The sequence below is a fragment of the Petaurus breviceps genome, unplaced genomic scaffold (genome assembly GCF_028583685.1).
Source record: "Petaurus breviceps papuanus isolate PSGF00001 unplaced genomic scaffold, PetGlider_PUasm1.0 90919, whole genome shotgun sequence".
NCBI classification, from domain to species: Eukaryota; Metazoa; Chordata; class Mammalia; order Diprotodontia; family Petauridae; genus Petaurus; species Petaurus breviceps.
This window is the reverse complement of record NW_027187378.1, coordinates 23394778-23411016: the sequence shown is the minus strand read 5'-3', so window position 1 is coordinate 23411016 and position 16239 is coordinate 23394778. Positions and strand designations below refer to the sequence as shown.

The window sequence follows — 16239 nt, the reverse complement described above, 5'->3', positions numbered from 1 at the left end:
CCCCCGCAGCTCGGCCCGGCCGGTGTCTCCCCTTCTGGCCCCCTGAGCAATCCACCCCAAGCTGGGCTGTCTCGTTTCTCGCCCCGTTGTTCCGTGCCCTGCTTTGGGAGCGCTTGCAGCCTTGCTCCCCCCCCCCCCAATTAAAGCTGCTCCCCAGTCCCTCTCAATGGCAGCAGCTGTTGCCCCCGTCAGCCTTCCCTAGGCTCAGGGACAGCTGCTTCCCAGCAGTCGCAATACCTGCTGTGGGAACTGCCAGCAGGTACCTGTGGCCCCCTCTCTCCCAGTTGAACGGCAGCTGGAACTCCCACTTTCTTCAAACTGAAGGTTGGAAATTGGAGGGAGTAGGGTGTGAAAGCTGCGGGGCCTTTTCTTCTCCCCTCCCTTGTTTTGTCTACTAAGCTCACAGTAGCCAGGGGGATTCGCAAAGCCCTCCTCTCTGTGTCTCTGATCTTGGCTCGGGGTGGAACCAGACCAGCTCTCAGTCTGGAATGTGTACTTGATTACGCCCGGAGCGAGGTTCAGCCACACTCCAGGGAAGTTGGGGATTTGGGTTATGTGTCAGGGAAGGAATTTTTGGTTTTTACAGAGGAAGGAACTTCCTCTGAGGATATTGAACGATGGCCCAGACTGTTTGGGGGATGAGATGGGTTTAATGAGGTGAAAAGGACGCTGAGGAAAGGATTAGATCATCTCTCCAAGTTCCTGTGATAGTAAAGATTGGATGGCTGGATGTGCTGGCTTCATTAAATCCTGGTTTTAGACAGGTGGGATGCTCTCTTAACTCCTTTCCCTTTACCCCATGATAAATATAACTCACCTGCTAAGTTGTAAGGAGGACTTAGCCTCCCACTGATACCCGAGTCCTCAATTGCTCACTTAAGAAAGCATTTTAAAACTAGCTCAATCACGGATGTTCGAGAGGGGCAAAGAATCAAGGAATGAAGTAGGCTGGACCTGAGAGGTGTAAGGCAAAGAACTCAGGACGACAGTCTTATGATAGGCTGGAGTGGGGAGGGCACTGGTCCGGTCCAGGGACTGAGCTTGCACGTGGGATGTGCTGGGGAAGGGGTAGACTGAGGCCAGATAAGCAATATTGATGAGGCTCTACAGGCATTCCGTGCCCATGGTGGAATTAAACTCAAAGAGAAAGAAAGTTGATGTGGCCTGATATGATGGGGGCAGGGCTGGAAAAGTGTCAGCACCCAGCTTGTCTTTTTAGTCCCCATTCTTTTCAAATATTGATCATTAGAATCCCCCCTTTTGTTGATGCCTTATTTGAAGAAAGTTTCACTTGTTTGTAGTTGAGGGACTTAATCTCATTAACTTGTTATTATCTGCTGTCATGAACTCTTTTAAACAGTAATACCTCTTGGAGAATGGAGCAGAGGGCAGTGAATTTTGGTTTGGGGACGGGTGCTGATGGTGGTGGGGTGGTGGGCTGTGTTTGGGGTGGCCTCTGGCTTCAGTGGAGTAGCATAATGCTAGGCAGACTTCCATTCACCTTGACTGTCTCTCTAGACCTATTCCCATGCTTCTGCTCCAAGCTGAACCAGAGAGGAGTGCACTCTAATAGTGGTGAAGGGTACTTAGGGGAAGTGGGAGGGAGAAGTGTGGGATGATGCTAAACCATTCCAAATTCCTCCCTCATCCACTATGGCTCCTCTCCACCATCCTCCTTTTTTCCTTCTCTAAACCCTGTAGTGATATTTAGCCTGATTTATCTCCTACATTCTTTAGACCTCTTCCTTGGTCTTTAACAATTCAGACTCTGCTTTCTTCCTTTCTCTTAAGTACAACCAAGATAAGAGTTCTGAATCCCATATGTGAAGAAGACATGGAGAGTAGAGAGTATACCTCACCTGAGGTAGGAAGTGTGGATGGCAGGTACTTTTTCTCAGTAAAAGAGGGATTCCTAAACAATCTGTTGATTATTTAGGAAGTGGTTATAAATACAATGCCTCTCTTTTCTTTCCCTCATCTTGGCCCAGATTCTTCTAGAATTGGGGCAGGGTTTTAAAATATAAAAGGATCATTTGTATATAACATTTAATAAATGTTCACAATTTTGGCTTTTTAATTTTGACCCCAGGTGGAGATTTACTTCAGGAAAATCTCCAACCATACTTAGGTATTGCTTCTCTCTCATTTCTCATTAAGATTCGTATTGTTTTCCCTATTCCATAGGACCCCCCAAGGAAACACAGTTCTGTTATAAATTACATTGATGACATGAAATAAGATTATAAAAGGCATTATTGAGATGGCCCAAGACTCTGGCACTGCTCAGATATAAGGGTCCACCATTTGTGTGTCCAGCAGTAGCAGCAGTCACTCCCCATTAATGGCTCAGCTCACATATACTCTCCAAAGGAACACTGGGCTCCAGGAGCAGTTGGTAGAAGAGTTCACCAGTCCAAATCCCTCCCCCTCCTCTCCAAAAGATGCTATCTCACTGTTCTGCCTGTAACTTGTAACAATCTCATCAAAGGAGTTTTGTCCCACCTGCCCAGCAAAGACTACAAAGTTTAAGGTTTCTACCCTATCCTGAGCCTGAAATAGTCCCATCTAGCTTTAGTGTCACAGATTTAGGGCTAGAGGGAACCTTAGAGTCCATCTAATTCAACTCACTCATTTTATAGATAAGGAAACTGAGGCCCAAAGAGGTTAACTTGCCCAAGGTCAATGAATGGTAAATGGCAGCCAGGATTTGAACCCGGGTCCTCTGGTTCCATACCTCTTAGAACCTCTTTACTTTTACAGATAGAGAAAAGTAGGTCCAAGGAGATAAATAAAGGGCCTTACCCAAAATCATACTGCTAGTAAATGACAGTCCTGGAACATGAACCCAGGTACTGTGCTTCCAAATTCAGGGCTCTTTCCAGTTTATCCCTCTTGCCCTGTGAGGACTGACTATGAAAAGGGCCTACTATATTGGGCTATATGTTGGATCAAATGACTGGCTCCCATAACACACTTTAATTTAGCAAATAACAATCAGAATTTCTATTTTGGAAACAGCAAAAGAAATCCCATCTCTAGATAATTTTAATTAACCTGCCGATATAACCTCCCTCCTATAAGATGAGAATCCAGATCAGCTATTTCCTGAGAATGTTACAGCCTAAGTAACTAGGAAGAAAAGATTTTCCATTTTACTAGTCAACATTATAGGATGATGCATATATGCAAATACAGGCAGGGACTGTGATTTGGTTAGCATGGTGACTTCCTGGGTGCTGGGGCTGCCTCAGCCACTGTAGATCTTAGTAAATCCTAGGGATTTGCCTGAGGCACAGAAAGGTTAAGTGACATGCTTTCACTGGATCATTAACTCTTGTTAGAGGCAGAATTTAAACCTGAGTCTTAGTGAGCCCAACACTATTGATTAAGTGAGACTGACTCCTTATATATACATATTTCTCAACTGGATGGAAATGTTCTAGATGAATTAGGAGGTGCAGATCTCCTTAATACATGGAAGAGTTACTGAGGTTTTTGTTTCCATTACATTCAGTGAAATTTTGAAGTTAGAAAAATCATGCCATGGTGATAGTTGACTACATAAGGAAAAGTTCTGGGTGCTGAAAAAACACCTTTCTGGTTTTGCCTTTCTTTTTTTATCTGTCAGAATCTTGGGGCAGCTTTTAGAAAGAAATAAAAATCCTCAGTAAACTTTTATGTATTTTTTTCATAGAAAAATTATGGGGAAAACAATGGCCAGGTCTTTAAATGCAAAGGGAAAAAAAATCTGTAGGAGGAAACTAAGGGGAGAAAACCTAAAGAAACTAAACTTGGTAAATAAGAATTATCTACAAGGTGAAAGAAGTGTTGGGCACCTCTTTCTATCAGCTCCTGTCAAATGTAATCAATCACTTTAGTCATATTTTGTATAGATACCATCATTACAAATCCTTGCCCTTCCCCCCTACTTATTTTAATTAAAGATTTCCCCTCTCCCAGTTTTTTAAAGACAAAGATCAGCTGGAACTAAATCTGGGCTGGGTAGGTATAGGCATGATTGAGGACGGGAAATGGTGGGCATTGTCTCACGAAGGGGTACAATCCTCTCCCTGATCCTCATCCCTTGAATTCTAAAGTAGAAACTCCATTCTTTTATCTTGGGGATGTTTCCAAGCTCTCAGATGGAAAAAAATCCTCAAGTTCCTTTTCCCTGGATGACCTTATGACTCTTTTTTAATGTCAAAACATTTCACAGACCAACCACATGTTAGAAGTTGTGTTATTATTAATAGCCTTTGAGATAGGTTGTTGCTCTGTTGTTTTAGTCCTAACTCTTTGTGACCTCATTTGGAGTTTTCTTGGCAGAGATACTGTACTGGTTTGTCATTTCCTTTTCCAGCTCATTTTACAGATGAGGAAACCGAGGCAAACAGGGTTAAGTGAGTTGCCAGGGGTCACACAGCTAGCAAGTGTCTCAGATCAGCTTTGAACTCTAGAAAATGAGTCTTCCTGACTTAAGACCTAGAGCTCTATATGCTGATAGTACATGGTTAGATAAGGACAGTAACTGGAATCTGTTGCTCACAGGTTGGGATTTAGAATTTTGCTTCTTTGTTTTCCCCATTAAGGTACAAGTTGTTCACACTTGTGTGTCCCTTATTTTTTTGTTAAGTAGGTTGTGATTGAAAGCAGGAGGATACTGGGCACTAAGGAAGACGGCATCTTACCAAGTTATATAACATCAGTCTTAAAATGGAGGCCTAGTATAGTGGCTTGGCCTCCATGAAGCCTCTGAACAATAAGCACCTTTTGTGTAATGCCATTACATGGGTAGTCACACAGCACAATTACTGCCTTATTGATCTTTGTGTCCCCTGCACTGGCTTTAGAGCTGGAAGGTCTTAGATCAACCAGCCCAATCCCCTCATCTTGTAGGAAAGAAACTAAAGTCTAATGTTAGAAAGCATTTTGCTGAAGTCACAGAATAAGCTGCTAAGTTCAAATTGGACTTTAAGCCAGGTAGACCTGACCTGAAGGGAGTTTGGTTTCAAATTCTGCTTCAAATACCTACTAACAATGTGATATTAAGCTCACTTAACCTCTCTTGACCTTAGCATTCTCATCTGTAAAATAGGGGAGTCAGGCTAGAAGACTTCAAGGATCCTTTACAACTCTACATCTGTGATTCCAAGTCTGGTCTTCTTTCTGCCCTCCTGCATTGTGCTTCCTTAAAGCCTGGTACACAATGAATGACTAATAGCTATTTGAATGGAGACCACAAAGTTTTGCCTCAGTCAGGGACAGAGGGTGGCTTTGTCACACAGGTGCTTACCTGGACTGCCGGGGAAGTGTCTATAGATGCTGCAGTGAGGGCAGTAGATACGGTGATGGGGCAAGAAGTGTACACATCTTCATGGGAAAATTGTGTCGAGTCAATGGGCCCATCAGACTGAGTTGGGACTGGTTTTTTTTTTAGCCTTTCTTTGTATCCCTGGTATTTAGTACAATGTTTGACACATTTGACACATTTACTTCATAAATGCTCCATCTCCACTACAAACAATTCTGACCAATCGTCCATGAAGGGAAGGTAGTCCCTGGGAATAGTGACGCGCTTCAGAGCACCTGCCTTGTCACTGATCATCCTGGGGAGCAACATTTGTAGAGAGAAGATCTACCCTCTCTACTAACATCTACTTACTGCCATTGACAGGGTAGGGAGGCCAGTGAGCTGAAGCAGTAAGGTACCTGGAGGCAGAATGTACCAGGCAGATCAGAACTCCTTTCTTCAGATCCTGATGGAGACTTCTCTACACCTGGAGTCCAAAAGTTCCAAGAATATCAGTATCCTCCAGTCAGGGTGGGGAACTTCCAGCATCGAGGCCACATGTGGCCCTCTGTGTTCTCAAGTTCTGTGCTTTGACTGAATCCAAACTTGAAGTTTGGTTCCCCACCCCTGCTCCAGGTCATCAGCTATGGAAGAAGCCATTATCAAGGAAACAGCCCTTGTGGAGAAGAGGGTCACCATCCCCACTACCATCAACCCTTGACCAAGTCCCAGTGACTGGCAGGTAGGGCTAAGGTCCCTGGGGATGAGTGCTCTGCTACCAGCCTGGCCTCTGCAGCCATACTTCTTCATCAAGGTAGCAACTCTTATGGAGATAATGAGTCAGATATGTGCTGTACCAATGAAACCTTCTATATATGTTAAATACCAGAATGTGAGCTCTTTGAGAGCAGGGACTGTCTTCCTTTTCTATTTATATCTCCACTGCTTTGGACATACATTTTAAGCATTTAATAAATGCTTTTAGTCATTATTCCAAAGTAGTTGTAAAATTATATCATTACTGAGGTTTCTGCTGTTCTGTGGGGAATGGTTTTCACTCATAATGTTTCTTTTGTAATGACAAAAACTTTTGTTCCAAATTTGTGGAGTTATGATATCTGAGTAGGAGATCTTAACCTGGTTTCCATGAGCTTGTTTTATGAAAATGAATATTTTGATGACTATTTCAATATAACTGGTTTCCTTTGTGGTCCTGCATTTTTTATGCATTTTATTTTTTAAAATTTATTTATTTAATTTATTTTTTATTACTTATTTTATTTACATGCATATTTTATGCATTTAAAATTGTTATACTGAGGAGGGGCCTATAGGACTCACCAGACTACCAAAGGAAATATAACTCCCTTTATAAATACATATATAATCTGAAAGGGAGTCCTGCTTTTGCTGTTTTCTTCTCTCTGCAAAGAGGGAGGCAGCAAAGAAAGTGTTAAAAAAAAAAAGCTACTCCTTGTCAAAAGGCCAAAATTTTATCCCATTTTCTTTGATTTTTTCTAAAGTTCAGGCAAGTCCAGTCAGTTGGGGCTCATGTGCTAGGGATGAAATAATTTGGGATGGAAGTAAATTGGTATAATCAACGTGAAAAATAGCTCCTTAAGGGCAAAATGGCTCACCTCACTCAAGGCTTTGTCAGAACACTTTTCAGCTGATGTCTTCTTTGACAGTAAGGTAAGGAGATTACTAGCTAAATGATTATTTAATCAGGGTGCTCTTGTCTTTGTGAGTGCCCTATAATCTGTTGTCTTTAAATCCCTGGCCTTAAGGAAATCGAGCTCCCCAACTCCAGACCTATAGGAGTTTGTAAATGACAAAGGAAATAGATAGAAAAAAAATCATCAAACTCTGCTGACTGTTATTACTAACGTTTTATGCCTCATTTTTTTGAGGTTTCTGACCAACTCATCCAGCAGAGAAGGTAATATCTTGTCCTGTTTTGCTTATCCCAAAATAACTTGTTTTATCAGGGTCAAATCAAACGCTTCTCAGTTTGGGGCTCTTTAGAAATTTTTTTTATTGCAATTGGTATTATAAAATCAGTAAACTGTCAAAAAAAACTAATAGTACCTCAAATTTGATATTATAAAAAATCTAATTGAAAATTGAATATACTGTATGCGTCACTTTGTCAAGGATCTGATTGATACATGATTTCATTTTTTTCTGATAATAGTATTTTCTACTCACACAGGTCACAGCCTATCAATAAGGCCTATGAGTTTATTCATTTTACAGATAGGGAAACTGAGGCCCAGTGAAGTTAAGTGGAAGATCCAGCAATCCTTCCATTAAATCACAGTTCCTATAGCAATCTGGTCCCAGCAACTTTATTCATTAGAGCATACTATATATATTGGGGAGAGGGAGAGAGGAGAAGAAAGGGAAAAGATAGAGATTCTCCTGACTTACTTCTTTTTCTTTTTTACTCCACCAAAGCATATAACCTGGGTCCTGTAGTCCTTAGGGAAAGTTTTAGACATTCTGTGGTTATGCTATCTTCTCCCATCTCGGTTCAACAAGAGAGAAAAGTTAAGATCTTTTTCTTAGTCTGCTTTCTAATGGGATGGAAACGTGGGATGTCCTATGGGTATAGTCAAAGAACTGAGCTTTTAAAATAGTTTCTTTTGTCATGCCAGCTAAGTGGTGGTGGGTTGTTTGTTTTATTTTTAATCTACACAGAAAGAAATGAGCCGTGTGTATGGCTTTTTAAATGCCATAGCTCTGGAGCACCACTGCTCGGTTTCAGACCTTGAGAAAATTACAGGGTTGCTTTGTGCTATGTACATCCTATGAGTTTATTTAAAGGGCTTTGTCAGCCTTTTAGACCATTTCCCATACTTGAGAGAATATTATAAACTAAAGAAGGCTTTGCCTTCCCATCCCCCCTTTGGTTAGAATCTTGATGTTTGCACTGGGACTTGGTTCGCCAAACAGACCACTCTGGCTGCTCTAAGCAAAATACCCTCCCCTTCCTACAGCCCACATGCTGATGCTGATTTCCTTAACCTTGAACTACTCCAGTTCCTTATCTCTGCTCCCCATACAACAGCACCTACCTCCAGGGTTGTTCACAAGGTTCAAATGAGATAATAGTTGTAAAGCACTTAACACAATTCTTGGCACATAGGTGATTAATAAAATTTCCTTCCTACTCAGCAGAAAAAGCACAAGGTTCGGAGTCACAAAGACCCAGCTTGAAAACTGAGTTTAATTTTTACTGTCTTTGTAACCACAGGGAGAATCAGGCTTCTGAACTTCAGTTTCCCTCATCTGTAGAATGAGGATGGTTGGTAGAAAAGTTCTGTGTGAGAGGCAGTTCAGGGCAGCACTGCTTTTGTCTTTGTATTCCCTTACACAGTGTCTCTTTGTACTCAGAAGGGGATTAATAGAAGCATGTTGAGTTTATTGATTTGAAATCAGAACTGGGTTCGTGTCCTGGCTCTCACACTTACTATTTTATGATCTTGGGTAAACAACTTATCCTTTCCAGATCTCAGCTTCTTCATCTATAAAATGGGGATAACAGCTAATAATCATAACTAACATTTATAACATTCTGGGCACTGTGATGAGCGCTTCACAATTATTATTGCATGTGATCCTCACAAGAACCCTGAGAAGTAGGTGCTGTCATTATGAGGCAAACTGAGGTTAAGTGACTTGCCCCCAGTTGTACAGCTATTTGAAGCTGGATTTGAACTCAAGTCTTCATGGCTCCAGGCCCAGTGTTCTGTTCACTTCTACAGGCTATCTCACTGGGAAAGGAAGCCCCTTCTTCCTCCCCTTGAATAAGATATATCTTCTGACTGTGCTGCCCCTTATGCCTGTAATTCTTCACTTTCCTCATCTCTATCTCTTGGCTTCCTTAGAGTCCCACTTACAATCCCACTATCTAAAAGATTTCCTTGATCTTCCGTTAATGTTTATGCTTCCTTCTGTGATTTTCTCAGATTTATCCTGTTGACAGCTTGTTTGCACATGGTTGTTTGCATGTTGTTGTCCCCACTAGGCTGGGAGCTCCTTGAGGACAGGTACTATTTTTTTGTTTTTCATTGTATTCCTCAGCACTTAACACAGTACCTGGCACATAATATCTGCTTGATAAATACTGTCGACTTTTCCTTGGGGAAAAATAAAAGGATTTTTGGTTTTTGTGGCTTTCAATGTTAATGGGAATTAACAGTGTGATATGACCTCCCAAAAAGGTAATTTCAATGAGAGACATGGTGTCTAGAATGAGGAAGGTGATGACTTATTATTCTCTGCCCTGATCAGACCCCAACTTGACTGTGCTCAGTTGCAAGGAAAGCATTTTGTAAGTCATAAAACACTATAGAAATATCAACTGCTGTTGTTTATCCTGTGTTCTACCCTTGCCAGGGTTCTAGGGCAGTCAAGTTGCAGAGAATGGAAATAGGTTTTTAGGAAGCTCTTACTGAGTGTTCCTGAATTGCCTTCTGTTTTACACTGAGCCTAATGACCAGTGATTTTTTTTTTAATAGGAAGATTTTCCTCTCTTTTAAGAACATGGCTATCTTCCATTTTATGGAACAGGAATATTAAAGCAAAGATCATAATAGATTATAAGTTCCTTGAAGATAGGAACCCTATTTCTAAATATATCTCTAAACATGTTTCTTCACATTTGGCAACATGTTGAATTAAAATAAAGTACCCATCTGGTTACTCACCCAATTTTCATTTATGCTTGGTTGTTTAATTACCTAAAAGACAGCTCAGTACTCTAAAGGTTCTAGGGGTAGGTTATATGAGGCTACATTTATACTGTAACCCTTGAGCCCCAACCAGAATGCTCCCCATTAATAATCAGCCGGTAGTCAAACAGCCTTTATCAAAGGCTCAAATATCATAGTAACAATAATACTTATAAAACCACTCCTAGATACCCCTCATCCTAGGACAAAATAGACATAGTATCCACAGCAAGGCTTAAACTTAGAGCACAAAGACAGTGATGCACACAGCTGGCAAAGGAATAGCACAGCTCCTGTCACTTTCTGGCTTGAAGCCCTTCTTTGATTCTATAGTTGAAGTTTTTCTTTGGTGTAAGTGGTTGCTGTACTCTTTGAAACGATTTCCTCCCTCAGGTAACTATCTTTCTGTTTAAACCTACCTTTGATGTGTCTCTATTTCTAGTGTAGATATTTTCTTTCATGTGTATCACTGTCTATTTGGTGTATGCTGAGCTGCCTTCTTGCAGGCCTCCAGATCTTTTGAGACTCACAAGGCCACTTGAAAACCTCTACCTCAGGGTACTCAAACACCTATACAGGGATGTAAACATAGAAGAGGAAGCCAAAATCTAGTCCCAAGCTGACCTAGCTAGGACATAGGTTTATGGCCATATAGAGTCTTGGTGAAATAATGGGGCTAGATGTCCTCGTATCTCACTCTCAAAAGGCTGCTCAAAGTAGTCTTCACTTTTCGAAGCCAAAAGGAAGATAAAGAGGTAGAAAGGCATTGAGTTGCAACTCAGGAGATAATAGGGGATCTCTCTTCATCATCATCTCTCGTAAGCCTCTGATTCATCAGCTCTTCTGGCTCAGCAGCCAGGTAGGGGACTCTTTGTCATCACATAATACAAACCCCTCAGTTATACATGGTAGGAGGTATACGTCCTCAAGCTTCCAGGGCTTTAATTGGAAGTAGACAAAGAATAGCTGTGCGTATTCTGTAGAAACCAATAAGAAGAGGGGAAATCTAAGTATGTTCTACAAACTTATTAGAAAAGTATGATGGTTGAATAAATTTGCATATGAAAAATACCATCTTTCCCTTGAATTACATTTAAACTTATAAGAAATGTATTCTTTTGGAAGCAGTTGTCCGATAGATTAAATTTAAACATCTGAGGAGGTTGTAAGCCTTATGGCATTAGGACATTGTGACTTTGTGCCAAATGGAAGTTGAAGTGTCTGCTTGTAATTTTTCATATATTTTCAAGTTTGGAAGCACTTTTCCTGACTCTGAGGTCTTCCTGTTACTCCTTGTACCACCCAACTTAATGTCATAAGACTTTTCCCTATACCTGGGAATTCCCTGACTCTGGAAGTATAGCGTTTTCAGAATTTTTGCAACATTTTTTCCCCACTTCTATGCTTATGGTATCCAGTAGAACTCTGAGATGTAATACTATGCTTCATTCAGTCAACTAGCATTTATTAATTACCTGTTATGTGCCAAGCACTGGGAATAGAAAGGCATAAAACAGTCCTTTCATATGAGGACTCTATCTTAGAAAAGACTTAGTTTGAGGCCTTGGATTTCCATGAAATGATTTTTTTCCTTCCCTTATTGTGCCTGAAAATCTCTATGTTGAGTTGGTATAGAGAATGTGATAACCGTACTTGGGATGGATGGCTCAAGATCATAGAATAGCCAAGTGGAAAAAGAAATAACAAATCCTTGGTATTGGGTAACTATGGGGAAATCTTGAATCCTTTTTTAAAATGAGAATTGCTTTTGCTGAGAATATCTAAACGAGAGAAAGAAAAAACAGGTTAATTGCTTTTTTGAATTCATTCATTCCGTTTTTTTAAAATGGAAAAGTATCAGCTTATTTACATTAGCTTACTTAGCTTGCCCATACTGTACCTTTGAAAAAATAGGTCTAAGGATGGCACATATTTGACTTGTAGTGAGAGGATTATGGGACAAAGGCACAGGAGACTCTGAAGAGCAGGACTTACTTAAATTGAACAAGACCCATGAAACAATCCACAAAAGTGACTTTTGGGACAACTTGGTGTCATGATGGATAGGGTATTGGCCCTGGAGTCACGACACCTGAGTTCAAATGGGACTTCAGATACTTACTAGTTGTGTGACTCTAGGTAAATCAGTTAGTCCTGACTGCCTCCTAAAAGAAAGACAAAGTGATTTTGAAGGGTCTGGACTTAGGAAGACAGCCAAAAATTGAATCTGGGAGAGAAGAAATTTGGGCTAAGAATGAGTTGAACAAAGATTCAAAAAAAGGATTAAATGTGAGGACTGGAAGGGAAGGGCTCAAGAAGAAGCATAAGTTCACTATTTAGAGCAGAAAGAGATTTTAGAGGCCATCTAGTCCAACTCTCTTTTTAAAAATTTCATTTATTTTTTTTCTTTTTGGAGGAGGGAAGGCAGGGCAATTGGGGTTAAGTGACTTGCCCAAGGTCACACAGCTAGTAAGTGTTAAGTGTCTGTGGCAGCTTTTGAACTGAGGTCCTCCTGACTCCAGGGCCCCTGCTCTATTTACTGCGCTCCCTAGCTGCCCCTCAACTCCCTTATTTTATAGATAAAGGTGAGATTTCCCATAAGAATGACTTCATTTCACGCAACTACTAAGTGGTAGGGGTGGTGTTAAAACCAGGGCTGAGATTTGAATTTGTTCTTACAATTCCAGATCCAAAGAAATGGAGAAGATAGTTGCTAAGCACATAAAACAAGTTGTTAGTAAAAGAAATTGTTGAAACAAAGTAAGAGGCTGTTGAGAAAGGAAGTAGGATATGGAAAGTAAGTTGTTAAGATGAAAGAAAGGAAGCCTGGTGTAGTAGCCATCAAGTTTTCCAGGGTGATAAAGATCTTAAAGAGGTGCTCGGGAGTTGTGTAAACATTTGAAAGTAGTTTAAAAATTAAAAAAAAAAGGATAAGGCTGAGAATCTCCCATAGGGATGGAGAGTAGGATGAATTTTCCTCTCCCTAGCATTGAGTGTGTGATACTTATATTTCTATCATAGTCAAGCAATTATGTTTCAATTGTAGGCCATTGCTCCTTCCTAGAATAAAAGGTAAGGGGACTCAAAAATACCTATTCACAATACAGGTTTTTTTTTGGGGGGGGGGAATGAAGTGTTTCTTTACAAAAAATATGGAAATAAAGCTTCAGTGGAGGGGTGAAAATAAAGTGACAGAGCGGAAACTTGACCCGTGTCAGGAAATTGGAAAAATGTCACACAGAAGAAGGGAAGGAAAAGGACAAAGAAAAAAAAGTTTGATGCTCTTCCTGAAGAGGAGGGAGGTGGTTGTTTTGAGGCAGAAATGGTTTTTTTTGTTTTGTTTTGTTTTTGTCTTCTAAGGAATGCAAAAGCTTTTAGGTGGGAAATCATCTAATAAGGGCCAGGAGAAGAAAAGAAGAGTTCTAATGGCTGGTGATTCCCTGCTCGAAGGTAGCAAGGCAACTCTTTATTAACATGATAACAACAGAGAGGCCTATTGTCTATCCAGAACATGGATCTGAAACATAACCAAGAACTTCCCAAGACTTGACAGGTCCCTCGGATACAAATGATATTGGCCTAAGGGAGTCTTAGAAAGTCTTGCCAAGAATTATAGGATTTTGAGTAAGAAGTGGAAGACAATGGTGATACAGATTGTGTTTTCCTCACTCTTACTCACTGAAGGCAAGGGATGTAGAAGAGAAATGCATGTTTGGGAAATAAAAGCTAGTGAAAAAGATGATGTCTAACAATGAGATTTGAATATCTGGACCCTGGCTTGTGTTTTGAGAATGACAGTGGAACAGATGACATAAGCAAGAATCAGAAACAATCCCTCTCTATAACTTATCTGATACACACAAGAACAGAAACTACAGTTAACAGGTAGCACTTACATAGCACTTTACAAATTTTTAAAAATACTTTATAAATATTGTATTTTATCCACACACCCACAAAATTCCAAAACAAAACCCTGGGAGGTAAGTGCTATTTTTAATTCTTGTTTTATAGGTGGGAAGACTAAGGCAGGCAGTGATTAACTTGTTCAGAGTCATACAACTAATAAAAGTGTCTGAGGCTAGATTTGACCTCAAGTTCTCCTGACTCCAGTTTCAGTACTCTGTCTACTCTATCACTTAACTTTCCAGTTGGGAAAAGAATTCCTGTTTGACAAGAACTGCTATGGAAATTGTAAAGTGAAAAACTGGTTTGGAACAGCATCTTGACAGATTCAAAGAATTTCTGAGCTGGAAGGGGCCTCTACAGCCTCCTAGTCCCATCTATACCTGAGAAGGACCCCCAACTATAATATACCTGACAAATAATTGTCTGGTCTCTGCTTGAAGACATCCAAGGAAGAAGAATTTGCTACCTCCCAGGGATAGCCTTTTGTACTTTTGGAATTCTCTGAATATATTCCTGGCATCAAGCCTAAATTTGCTTCTTTGCAATTTGTACCTACTGTTTTCTGGTTCTGCCCTCTACGGCCAAACAGAATAGATCAGATATTTGAAGAAAGCTATCATCTCACTTCTGAATCTCCTCTTTTGCAGAATAGACATCCATAGATCTTCCAATTGAGCCTCATTCGGTATAGACTTAAGGTCTTTCATCACTCTGGTTGTCCTCCTCCATTGTCATCTCAGATTGTGGTGCTAAGAACTAAGCACAATTCTCTAGATGTGGTCTGCTGATGGCAGAGTCAGAGTACAGAGATGTTATCAGCTCCTTATTCCTAGAAACTCTACCTTGACTTTTTGGCTGCCACATCATGTACTTGTGGTCCTCTAAAAACCCTAGACTTCTTCAGACAACTCTAACCAATGCCAATAGCAGTTTGTGCAGCTGATTTTTTAAAATAACTCAAGTTTAAGACTTTACATTTATTCCTATTGAATTGGACTTACTTAGATTCAGTCCTAGGCTTTAGCCTCTTGAGAGTATTTTGGATCCTGACTCTGTCTTCCATTGCAGAGGTCATTTATCTCCTGGTTGCCATTTATGTCTTTGTAATTGATAACATTGATAAACAGCACAAGTCTATGCACAGATGCCTAGGGCATCTGAACACAGAGTTCTTACAGGTTCCCATTATATCGCTGACTGTTGTCCTCTCCTATCATTCAAACATCTCTGAAACCATCAAATTATATTATCATCTCATCCACAGCTTTCCATTTTAGCCACTAGAACAGTAAGATACTTTATCAATGCTTTGCTAAAGTTGAGTTGAGCTATATTCAGAGCATTCTCTTGATCCTACAGTTTATTAACCTTGTTAAGAAAAAAAAGGAAACAAGGCTAGTCTGGTATGATTTATTTTTTTTTTTGAGGCAACTGGAGTTAAGTGACTTGCCCAGGGTCACATAGGGTAGTAAATGTCTGAGGCTGGATTTGAACTTGGCTCCTCCTGACTCCAGGGCTGGTGCTCTATCCACTTAGCCACCTACTTGCCCTGGCATGATCTATTCTTGATAAAATATGTGGGCTGTTTGTAATCATTGCTTCAAATTCTAGATTTTTGCTAATGGTCTATCCTAGAATTTTCCTAAGCTTTGAAGTCAAGTTCACAATTTGCAGACTCTGTTTCTATACTACATACCACAGTTAAGTTCCAAATGAATACTGGAATTAAATAGAAAATGTCACCTCATTAAAATATTGAAGGGAAATTGATCTCTGGAAGCATCTTTCACAGTTATAACTAGAGGGAGGAAGCTTAACCAAAAAAGGAAAAGAAGAGTTCACAAAGAATACAAGGGACAAATTCAGTGACATAAAACTGGAAAGTTTCTAACAAATAAAATCAGTGGTTAGGATGGAGAGGCCATAAATTAGGCAATAAACTGAATCAAATTTTGCCTGAAATATCTTTTGTAAGATTCTGATACCTAAAACATAGGGAATTAACTAAATTATTTAAGACCAAGAGCCATTCACCATAGATAAATGGTCAAAGAGATGAACAAATGTCAAAATAATTGCAAACTCTTAACTAACTATATAAAATATTGCTCCATTTTGCAGCTATATAAAATATTAACTATATAAAATGTTGCATTTCTGTAATAAGGGACATGCATATTAAAGCAGTTCTTCATAATGAGAAAAAAATTAAAAACAAGATAGAACAAATTGGTAAAGATAACAAAAAATAACTGTTGAAGAGGCAGTAGGAAAACAGGCACACTAATACACTGTTTAAGTTGC

General features: G+C 40.1%; 1 protein-coding gene across 1 annotated transcript in view; it reads left to right on the top strand.

Moving 5' to 3' along the window:
* The window catches only part of ACOXL (acyl-CoA oxidase like), a 553504-nt gene that overhangs the window by 449 nt on the left and 536816 nt on the right, over positions 1-16239 (top strand). The window lies entirely within an intron of this gene.